General features: G+C 39.1%; 1 protein-coding gene across 11 annotated transcripts in view; it reads right to left on the bottom strand.

The window, feature by feature from the left end:
• Kiaa0825 (KIAA0825 ortholog) overlaps window positions 1–8,844 on the bottom strand; it is a 422,279-nt gene that overhangs the window by 85,376 nt on the left and 328,059 nt on the right. The gene's annotated exons all lie outside the window — the stretch shown is intronic.

The raw sequence follows: 8,844 nt of genomic DNA, 5'->3' as shown, positions 1-8,844 counted from the left end.
AAAAAAAAAAAAAAAAAAAAAGAAAAAAAGAAACAGGTCTGGAATATTCCACATTGGATGGAAAAGTAAGCCAAATCTATTTATTAAAAAGTTCCCACAAGCAAAAAAAAAATAGACAATGAAACATAAATGTATTCAAAGTAACAGTGCCTTCATGTCCTGTGCATTGCAAAAAAAGCAAAGTGGGACAAGTAAGTGCAAAGCTACAGTACGGGGCTAAGCTTGGTGCATCTGAAGGAGGAAAGAGAGTTGGCAATGAGGCTGTGGAGGATAAAAGGAAAGCATTTTCCAAATAGCCTCGGTGTCCTTACAGTTTCCTTTGAATTACCTTTGCATTTCCCTCCTTTTACATACTTGGCTTTACGTCTTACGTATTATATCTTAAATTATTTCATGTTGAGTATAGCACATCTTTTTATAAAGGGCTTTTGGTTTTACAAACTTACAAAGACCTGTTTTGTTTTCCATGAAAATGAGATGTTTTGCACAGAGTAGGTACACTTCATGTACTATAGTGATAGAATCCAACGATATAAACTGCCCTTCCTAACAAAATAGAATAAAATTCAGACTGACATAGAATAGTGGTCCTTTTCCTGAAGAGGAAAGTAGCAAGTGGCCCTGAAGATTAGGTCGTCATAGCAATGGTGTTTTGAAAACAGGGCTTTGAAGACACTGCTTCACTGAATGTAAGCTATGTCAATACTTACATTCATTAACATTGCTGTAGCTCACTAAAAGTTTGTAGGAACACATTGAGTGTGTGTTTTAGAATCATACATGACATTCTATGCAAAGCAGTCCTCAAAATGTTTCCTTTCGAGTTTATAAGTTAAGAATTTTGATTATATTCTCAAAAGAGAGGGTAATATCTCTGATAAAAGTTTATTTTATAAAATTCAGATGATGAAATTCTAAATCATTAAAGTCAGTGTTCTGTGAAGCTTGACAGTAACCAATTCGAAAATTGCACATTTCTTATTAGATACTTGGTCTTTATCTTAGCATTTTGTCTGAAATAACACCAACCAAGAAAATCCAGCAGCTGCTTCTGTTTGTCTCCTGCCTCTGTATGGCCAATCCCTCTTTTCTTGTTTCTCTCTTTGTTTATGTAGAGAATTACATAATTTAGGTAATCATGGTATCTAGATTGGATTTGTCAGCATCAATGTGAGATTAAAGCTCTAGAACTAGATTTGACATATTTTTTACAGTAAAATGTATAAATACAGATAAAAAAACTCTCAATTCACACAACTTTTGAGTTCTGTCTTTTTATCATTGAAATTCCACACTTTATCTTACAATATAATCCTTTAGTAAGTGATAAACTGTTTTTTTTAAAATACAGAATGCTCTTTCATGAGCTTTGTTTTTAATTTCAAGAAAAATAAGTGTAATACCTATAAGAAACTGATAATTAACTTCCAATTTGTGTTGGTGACCTTTCACTTGAATTGGCAGTATAAAAAAGTATTCCTGTAGCATCACCTGGAATAATCTATGGAAAATGGTCTTAAATCTTAAATCAATGGAAGCAATAAAGTATTTAATTTTGTTTCATTTTTACATTTAACTAATTAATTAATTAATTAATTTAGTGTGTGTGTTAGTTGCATTTTCAGGTTGCTTTTGTGGACATCAGAGGACAACTTTCTGGAGACAGTTCTCTTGTTCTACCCATGTGTCAATAACTATGAGAACAGGCTCAGGATTGTAAGTGACTGGGTTGGATGCCCTTTAAGACATTCTCACAGGAACATGTTGAGGATCAAACACCAGTTGGATTAGCTTCTACCATACTAGTAGAGAGTTTTTATTGCATTCACAAGACCTTTGAGTTGTATAAGCCTTAGCATGATTTTAAAAAATCCCATACATCCACTGTTCTAGTACAAAGCATATTTTTGTTTCTGGGGTGGGAGTAGCCCAGGTCAAAGGCACCTCGTTGAGGAGAACAGATAGGTGGCTCTCCAGTTATGCTGAGTTACACTGCAGCGGCAGCAGTAGCATTCTGCAAGTCTTCTGTGTCTATTCTTACACATTTGCCAGTGGAAGGGTTTGCTCTAGAAATTGTACTACAGAAAAGAAAGATGCGAGTTTAAGGGATTGAGATCCATTTCTCAAAACCTATCAACATGAACCAGTGTTATTGTCTGTTTCCTGTGCTGCTGAATCAATAAAATATATGTGCCAACACCCCAAGGAAGCAGTGACTCTTTAAATTGCCCCTTCTATTTACAATTAGTTAATTACTTCATTTTGCAAAAAGTAAAGGTCATTAAAATCATCTTAAAGCTAGACTTAAATCTCAGAAGTGGCCCGCAAGTTGTACAGTCTCTAACTATGATCCATTTAACACATTTAATAGATGTAAAGGCTCACGAGTGATGATATAAAGGATAATTTACGCTTGCAATGCATTTTTGTCCAATTAATAGATTGCCTGTGTGTTGCATATTTTGCATGACAAAGGAGCAGAATATTAAACTGCCATTCATAATGAAAATGCACTTTGCAAATTAAAAGTGCCGAAACAGAAATTTTTCACCCTGTTTAGGAAATAAACAGTCCTTAACCAATTAAACAGCATTGTAATAATTCTATGATTTATTGCAAGTTGTTTAACTTTCAAAACTCGGCTAACCCATATTAAGGTCACAATCCATCATGTCTTGCTTGGAAAGCCAGCAAATAATGGTTGTTGTATTAGCTGCTTTTGATGATAGTATGAAAGAAGTATTAGCACTTGTCAACAAAACTGCTTACAACATAACATTAGCATGCATGGGCTGCTGTACCTATTTATTATTCTGGCAGCTTCACACATATTGTTACAAGCTTATAAAACATTTTGTCGGGTGGAAACCGAATGTACACTGTTTGGTTTTCTGATAGACTGGCAGCATAAATGTCTGGGTTGACTTAGTTTAGTTTAAGTGTAAATAGAGACACAAATTCTTCAACCTGTTCTCTTATTGATACTGAAAAGTGCTGAATTATTCAGCAACCAACTCTTCTGTTTGTGTCTATCACAGTTATCAATTACCCATCAGTCTTCTTGTCAAAACAGAATGGATTAATCTGGCTGAAAATAAGACAAATAAATGGATACTATAACAGGGGTGTGGGGTTGCCAGACTGTCAAAGGGAAATCCAGGCAGTGACATTTGCCGTCAAAAATGGGATCTCTGGATGGAGTGAGCAAATGATTCCCAGTCTGAGCCAAGAATGCACTTAGCTCACCATAAGTAAATTAATCTGCCACCTTCAACTGCTGATACTGAGCACCGAGGTAACAGTTTGATTGTTGAAACTCTTTGACTTCTGAAGAATTCTGGACATCCTCATTGTGCTTCTCAGGAACAGCAGCACCCATTCAGTTCTTTTCTCTTTGTAAACCCGGGGCTCACCTGTTAGATGGGGTCGTTTAACAGTGAAGTTTTTGCTGGGAGCTTGGCGTCACTTCCTAGCTCTCAGCTGATGCGATACTGAGTACCTCTTTCCACAGATGGCCGGTGGAGCCCGTCCAGCATCTGGAGAGTCTGTCCTGCTTTCTTTCCCAAACATTTTATTTGGAAATCTTGTTTGGCAAATGGCCTGCGATGCTGCCTCGATGTTCAAAGGATATGTTTCCAACCTATCTCATTTGGTCCTTCTATAAAAAAGGACCAAATGACATAAAAATTGCAGCCACAGACTGCAGCAAGTTTTAGGTTTCTCTCCAGAAACTCGGAAGAATGTTATCGTAGATGCTTCCACACTGGACTGCTTTACAGTCAGCATTAACACCTGAAACCTTTGTATTGCGGCAGTACCTACGCTACTGGACACATTCCAGCAGAAATCCTCACTTTGCCAAAAGTTCTCCTTTGTTCCCACCTCCCTGGCTATCTCCTACCCTGACTCGTGCAGATGCTCTTCCCATTCAGCCTGTAGGGTGGGGCAATGTAAGAACAGCCTGCCGGGAAAAGACTACCTTCCCTGGTGACGAATCAACAAATTTCATTTCCACAAACTTACTTTGTTTTATTCCTTTACCAGTGGATTTTTATAAAGGATTTTAGGCATTTAAAAATGCAAACAAACAAACAAAGAGACAGACAGACAGACAAACCCCCCAAATCCCTGTCTACATTTGAGAAGTTTAAGAGATAATTCAATTCCAGGTTCGTCATTTAGTATTCTTTTAAAGACTGAGGCTGAAAACCTCCATCCCTCATTTCTAGAACATGACCTCAAATTTCCCCTTCATGTAAAACAGTTTCCCAGAACTTCAGCATTGTCAAGAAATGTACTAATTGGGCTGATTGCAACTCTGTTGCTAAGTCATCATTTGCTTGGTATGTAATCCCAGGGCACAGAACATAGTTATGTAAGGCATACACAATCTTCTCTTGAAATAAGGTACTGTTCTTGTTATCAGGTAACTGAATATCTGCTTAGTGTACATAATACTGGTTCAATATGTTTTTAAAGTCAATTAAAACCTTTTCTTTTTCAGCACCAGAAAGCAGGTTAACTGAAGGGTATATACATAATGGCCTTATTTATAAGTGCCAGATACCATTTACTACTTTTTCATTAATTTATTCATTTTACATACTGATTGCAGATCCAATCTTCCCAGCCCTCCACCTCACAAAGCCCCTACACCCTAGTCTTCTCCTCTGAGAAGGGGAAGGCCCCTCCTGGGTACCAACCCAACCTGGCAGGACTAGGCACATTCTCTCCCAGAGTTAGGGGAACAGTATCCACAGGCAGGCACAGCCAGCACTCCAGTTCTTGAGGGACCTATGTAAAGACAAAACTGTACATCTGCTGCATATGTGTGTGGGGGAGGTAGATAGGTCCGTCCCATTTTTGGTTGGTGGGTCAGTCTCTGGAAGTCCCCAGGAGTCCAGGTTAGTTAACACTGTTGATCTTCCTATGGAGTCCTTACCCCCCTGCCCCCAGTTCCTCAATCCTTCCATCAACTCTTCCACAAGGCTCCCTGAGCTCCAACTCTGAATATCAGTTTCAGAGGGGCTTAGAATGATACTACCTGAGCTGACCTCTGGAGGCAGGCTAGGGTCTAGCACCCTGGTCTGCAGTATCCTGGTCTGCAAGCATGCCACCTGGCTTCATCTTCTGGCCTTTAACTCTTACTACCTTAGCTTTGTTTTGTTTAGTTTAAAGGTGGGCAATCAGAGGGCTACAGGTTTCTCTTCTGGGGCTGCAGAGGTGCCCCAGTGGTTAAGAACATTGGCTTCTCTTTCAGAAAACCCAGGTTTGATTCCTAATACCCAAGATATACTTCATAAACACTTCTAACTCTAGTTTCAGGGGAATCTGACATCTTTCGATTCTAGTACATCAGGTACACATATAGTGCAGAGCCATGCATGCTGACAAACATTCATACATATAAAATATACTTAAAAATATAAGAGGAACAAACAAAGCTATTTTCCCTATCCTTCTAGGTAGTTGTTAAGAGTAGATGAAAGTCAAATGCTTAGCAGAGTGCCAGGCCCGTATCAAGATCTCCATAAATGTAGCTCGGCGTTTGTTTTAGTTAGGGCTTCGACTGATGTGATAAAATACCATGACCGAAGGCAAGTGAGGAGGAGAGGACTTACTTCTTTTAACAACTCTCAGGTCACACTCCATCACGGAGGAAAATCAGGGCAGGAGCCTAGAGGCTGGAGAGTGCTGCTCACTGGCTAGCTCTTATGGCTTGAAGCACCTAGCACCACCTTTGTAGGAGTAGCATCAGAAACAGCAAACTGGGCTCTTCCTCATCAATAATCATTCAATAGAAAGTACCACAGACTTGCCAATAGGCCATTCTAGGGGGAATATTTTGTCAGCTGAGGTTCCTTCTTCCAAACTGACTCTAGTTTGTGTGAAGTTGGCCTAAATCCAATCAGTTCAGCATTATACTAGCATTACACTTGCAGTCATCTTTGTAAGTATTATTATTTATTAATAGTAGTACTATTAATACTGTTGTTCTCTTAGTAATAGTAGTAGTAATAGTACTAATATTGTTGTTGTCTTAGTAGTAGTAGTAGTAGTAGTAATACTTTCATCTAAGAAAACATCTAAGCCTGTTATAGTAAGTGAGAAAGAAAGGGTATAGATTTGGGTGAGTGGGCAAGAAAGGAAGATATGGGAGAAGGGAAATTATAGCCAGAATATAAACTACACACACACACACACACACACACACACACACACACACACACATACACACACACACTTGCTCTACCACAGGCTTTTTAAAAATTTTTCTTTTTTCATCCTCCTTCCTGCAGGGATCCACGGAGTAGGCACATGATACATGCCCCTCAAGGCAGCTAGGCCAAGCCAACTCCATGGTTTCCTGCACCTCCCCCCCTTCTTTTCCATCCTCCTTCTCTCCCTTTTTGAGGAACTAGGAGTTGGCGTTAGGCCTTCTACAAGGTAATTATGTGTTCTACTACCTAGATGTGTTCCCAGCCTCCTTCCTTCCTCTCTTCCTTCTTCATTTTCCTGCTTTGCCTTGAAACAGCTTGTGAGGAAACTTCATAGGTTGGCTTCAAGCCTGCTTTGTAGCTCAGGCAGGCCTTGTCCTGGCAATTGTCCTGCCTCAGCCTACCACGTAGCTCAGATTTCAGGCCCAAGGTATAGGCTTAGCTCTACAGTGAGCCTCAAGGATCTTCTAAATACTGGAGGCATTTACAGATATTACCACAGAATTTATCTCTTAGTTATTAATTACCTTACAATTTTTTTATGTATTTATTGGTTTCTCCAGAGATGTTCCACTAGCTTTCTGCATCCTAGCTCTCTTCCCACACAACTAGTTACTAAAATCCCTGGGTAATCCTCTGGTAGGCACAGTGGTTATGTCTATCTTTCAGGCACTTCCTAAGGTCCTGGTTCCGCCTGGGCTTCAAGGCTTCCTGTCTTTAACTTGGTCACACAGAGAAGGCCTTCTATGAAATAACCCTCTAGTTATTTGCCAAGACTATCTTCATTCACCAAGAGGAAATTTCTTTCTTTCTAAACTAAGTTTAAGTCTTCAGACAGTGATGCCTTCTTTCAGGCTGTCTTACCCGATTAGAGTGGTACAATGTTTTATGGAGGAAGAATAGTCTTAGAATTTTGGATTCAAACACTAGTTTCTCACTAACTTTGAGCCTATACCTTGCTCAAGTACAAAAATTCAATAACCAATCCAAAGCAAAGTTATAAGGGCTATGTCTTTTCATAATATGCTATGTTTGACAAAAATAAAAAGTAAATTTTAGGTGTCTAAACCCTCCAATTATTATGAAACCATATCAAGAACTATATTCTGCCTTGATCATATATAAACATTAGGAAATCATAATTAAGATATAGATTTATATTTGTATTAGGAACTTATACTTTCATTTAATAACTTTCACCAAATAACCTATGGTAGTAATTTTAATATTTGCAAATTCAGCCAAATGCTTGCCATGAAATCTATAGAATTCAAAACTTAATAGATACTCAGAGCCAATTATTACTGAAAGTTACCTTTCAAATGAAACACCTTCTCCTCTCAGGTCAAAGAGTAAAGAGTGTGCTAATTAAGGATAAAATACACAGCACTGGGTACACCATATTCATGGTTTGCTTTGCCACTTTTGATTCTAGGAACATCTTCCAAAGACAGTAATACTGGGTTCTGCAAGCCATCTAGTAAAACTTTCTCAAGAGGAGTCACAATTACTGATATCCAAATTTGATAAGTGGTTTAACAGAAATTACTTCCAAATGTTTAATGACTCCCTCAAGAAATATTTGTGCCACTAGGTCCATATTTTGCTCAATAAAGGAGCAACAAATGCTTTAAGCAGTTTATGAATAGAGAAACCAAATGATTAATTTCTAGGTTCAAACAAAAAAGTAATTTGAGTTTTTTCAATTTCATCTTCCTTTCCCTTCTTCCTTTCCACCCTTTCTTCCTTTACACTTTAGAAGTGTAACAGTATTCCGATATTCTTGGAATACACAAAGTACAATCCACAAACCACAAGAAACTCAAGAAGAAGGAAGGCTAAAGTGTGAATACTTCATTCCTTCCAAAAAGGGGGAGCAAAATACCCATGGAAGGAGTTGTAGAGACTAAGTATGGAGCAGCGACTAAAGGAAGGACGATTCAGAGACTGCTCCACCTGCAAATCCTTCTCCTATTCAATCATCAAATCTAGACACTATTGTGGATGCCAGCAAGTGCTGGATGACAGGAACCTGATACAGCTGTCTCCTGAGAGGCTCTGACAGTAACTGACTAATACAGAAGTAGAGGCTCACAGCCATCCATTGAACTGAGTACAGGGTCCCCAGTGAAGGAGCTAGAGAAGGAACTCAAGGAGCTGAAGTGTTTGCAGCCCCTTAGGAGGAACAACAATATGAACTAACTAGTACCCTCAGAGCTCCCAGGGACTAAACCACCAACCAAAGAGTACACATGGTGGGACTAATGGCTCCAGCAGCATATGTATAGCAGAGGATGGCCAAGTCAGTCATCAATGGGAGGAGAGGCCCTTGGCCTTGTGAAGGTTCTGTGCCCCAGTGTAGGGGAATGCCAGGGCCAGTAAGCAGGAGAGGGTGGAGTGGTGAGCAGGGGGAGAGGAGGGGGAAGAGTAAAAAAAAAATTGTAACAGTAACACAGAACAGATTAACACAGGAAAGGTTTTCAAATGGAATAAGCTTCCATCTCCCTCATATGCCAAACACTAAAGAGTCACTTGATTAAATACAAAATACAGAGCAGTGAATTTACCCCTCTTTCTTTCCCTCCCTTTTCTTCCTCCCTCCACCCCTTCTCTAGATACACACACA

This window comes from Mastomys coucha, unplaced genomic scaffold (assembly GCF_008632895.1).
Source record: "Mastomys coucha isolate ucsf_1 unplaced genomic scaffold, UCSF_Mcou_1 pScaffold8, whole genome shotgun sequence".
NCBI classification, from domain to species: Eukaryota; Metazoa; Chordata; class Mammalia; order Rodentia; family Muridae; genus Mastomys; species Mastomys coucha.
Note: the sequence above shows the minus strand (reverse complement) of the source record. Positions and strands in the feature narration are given on the sequence as shown.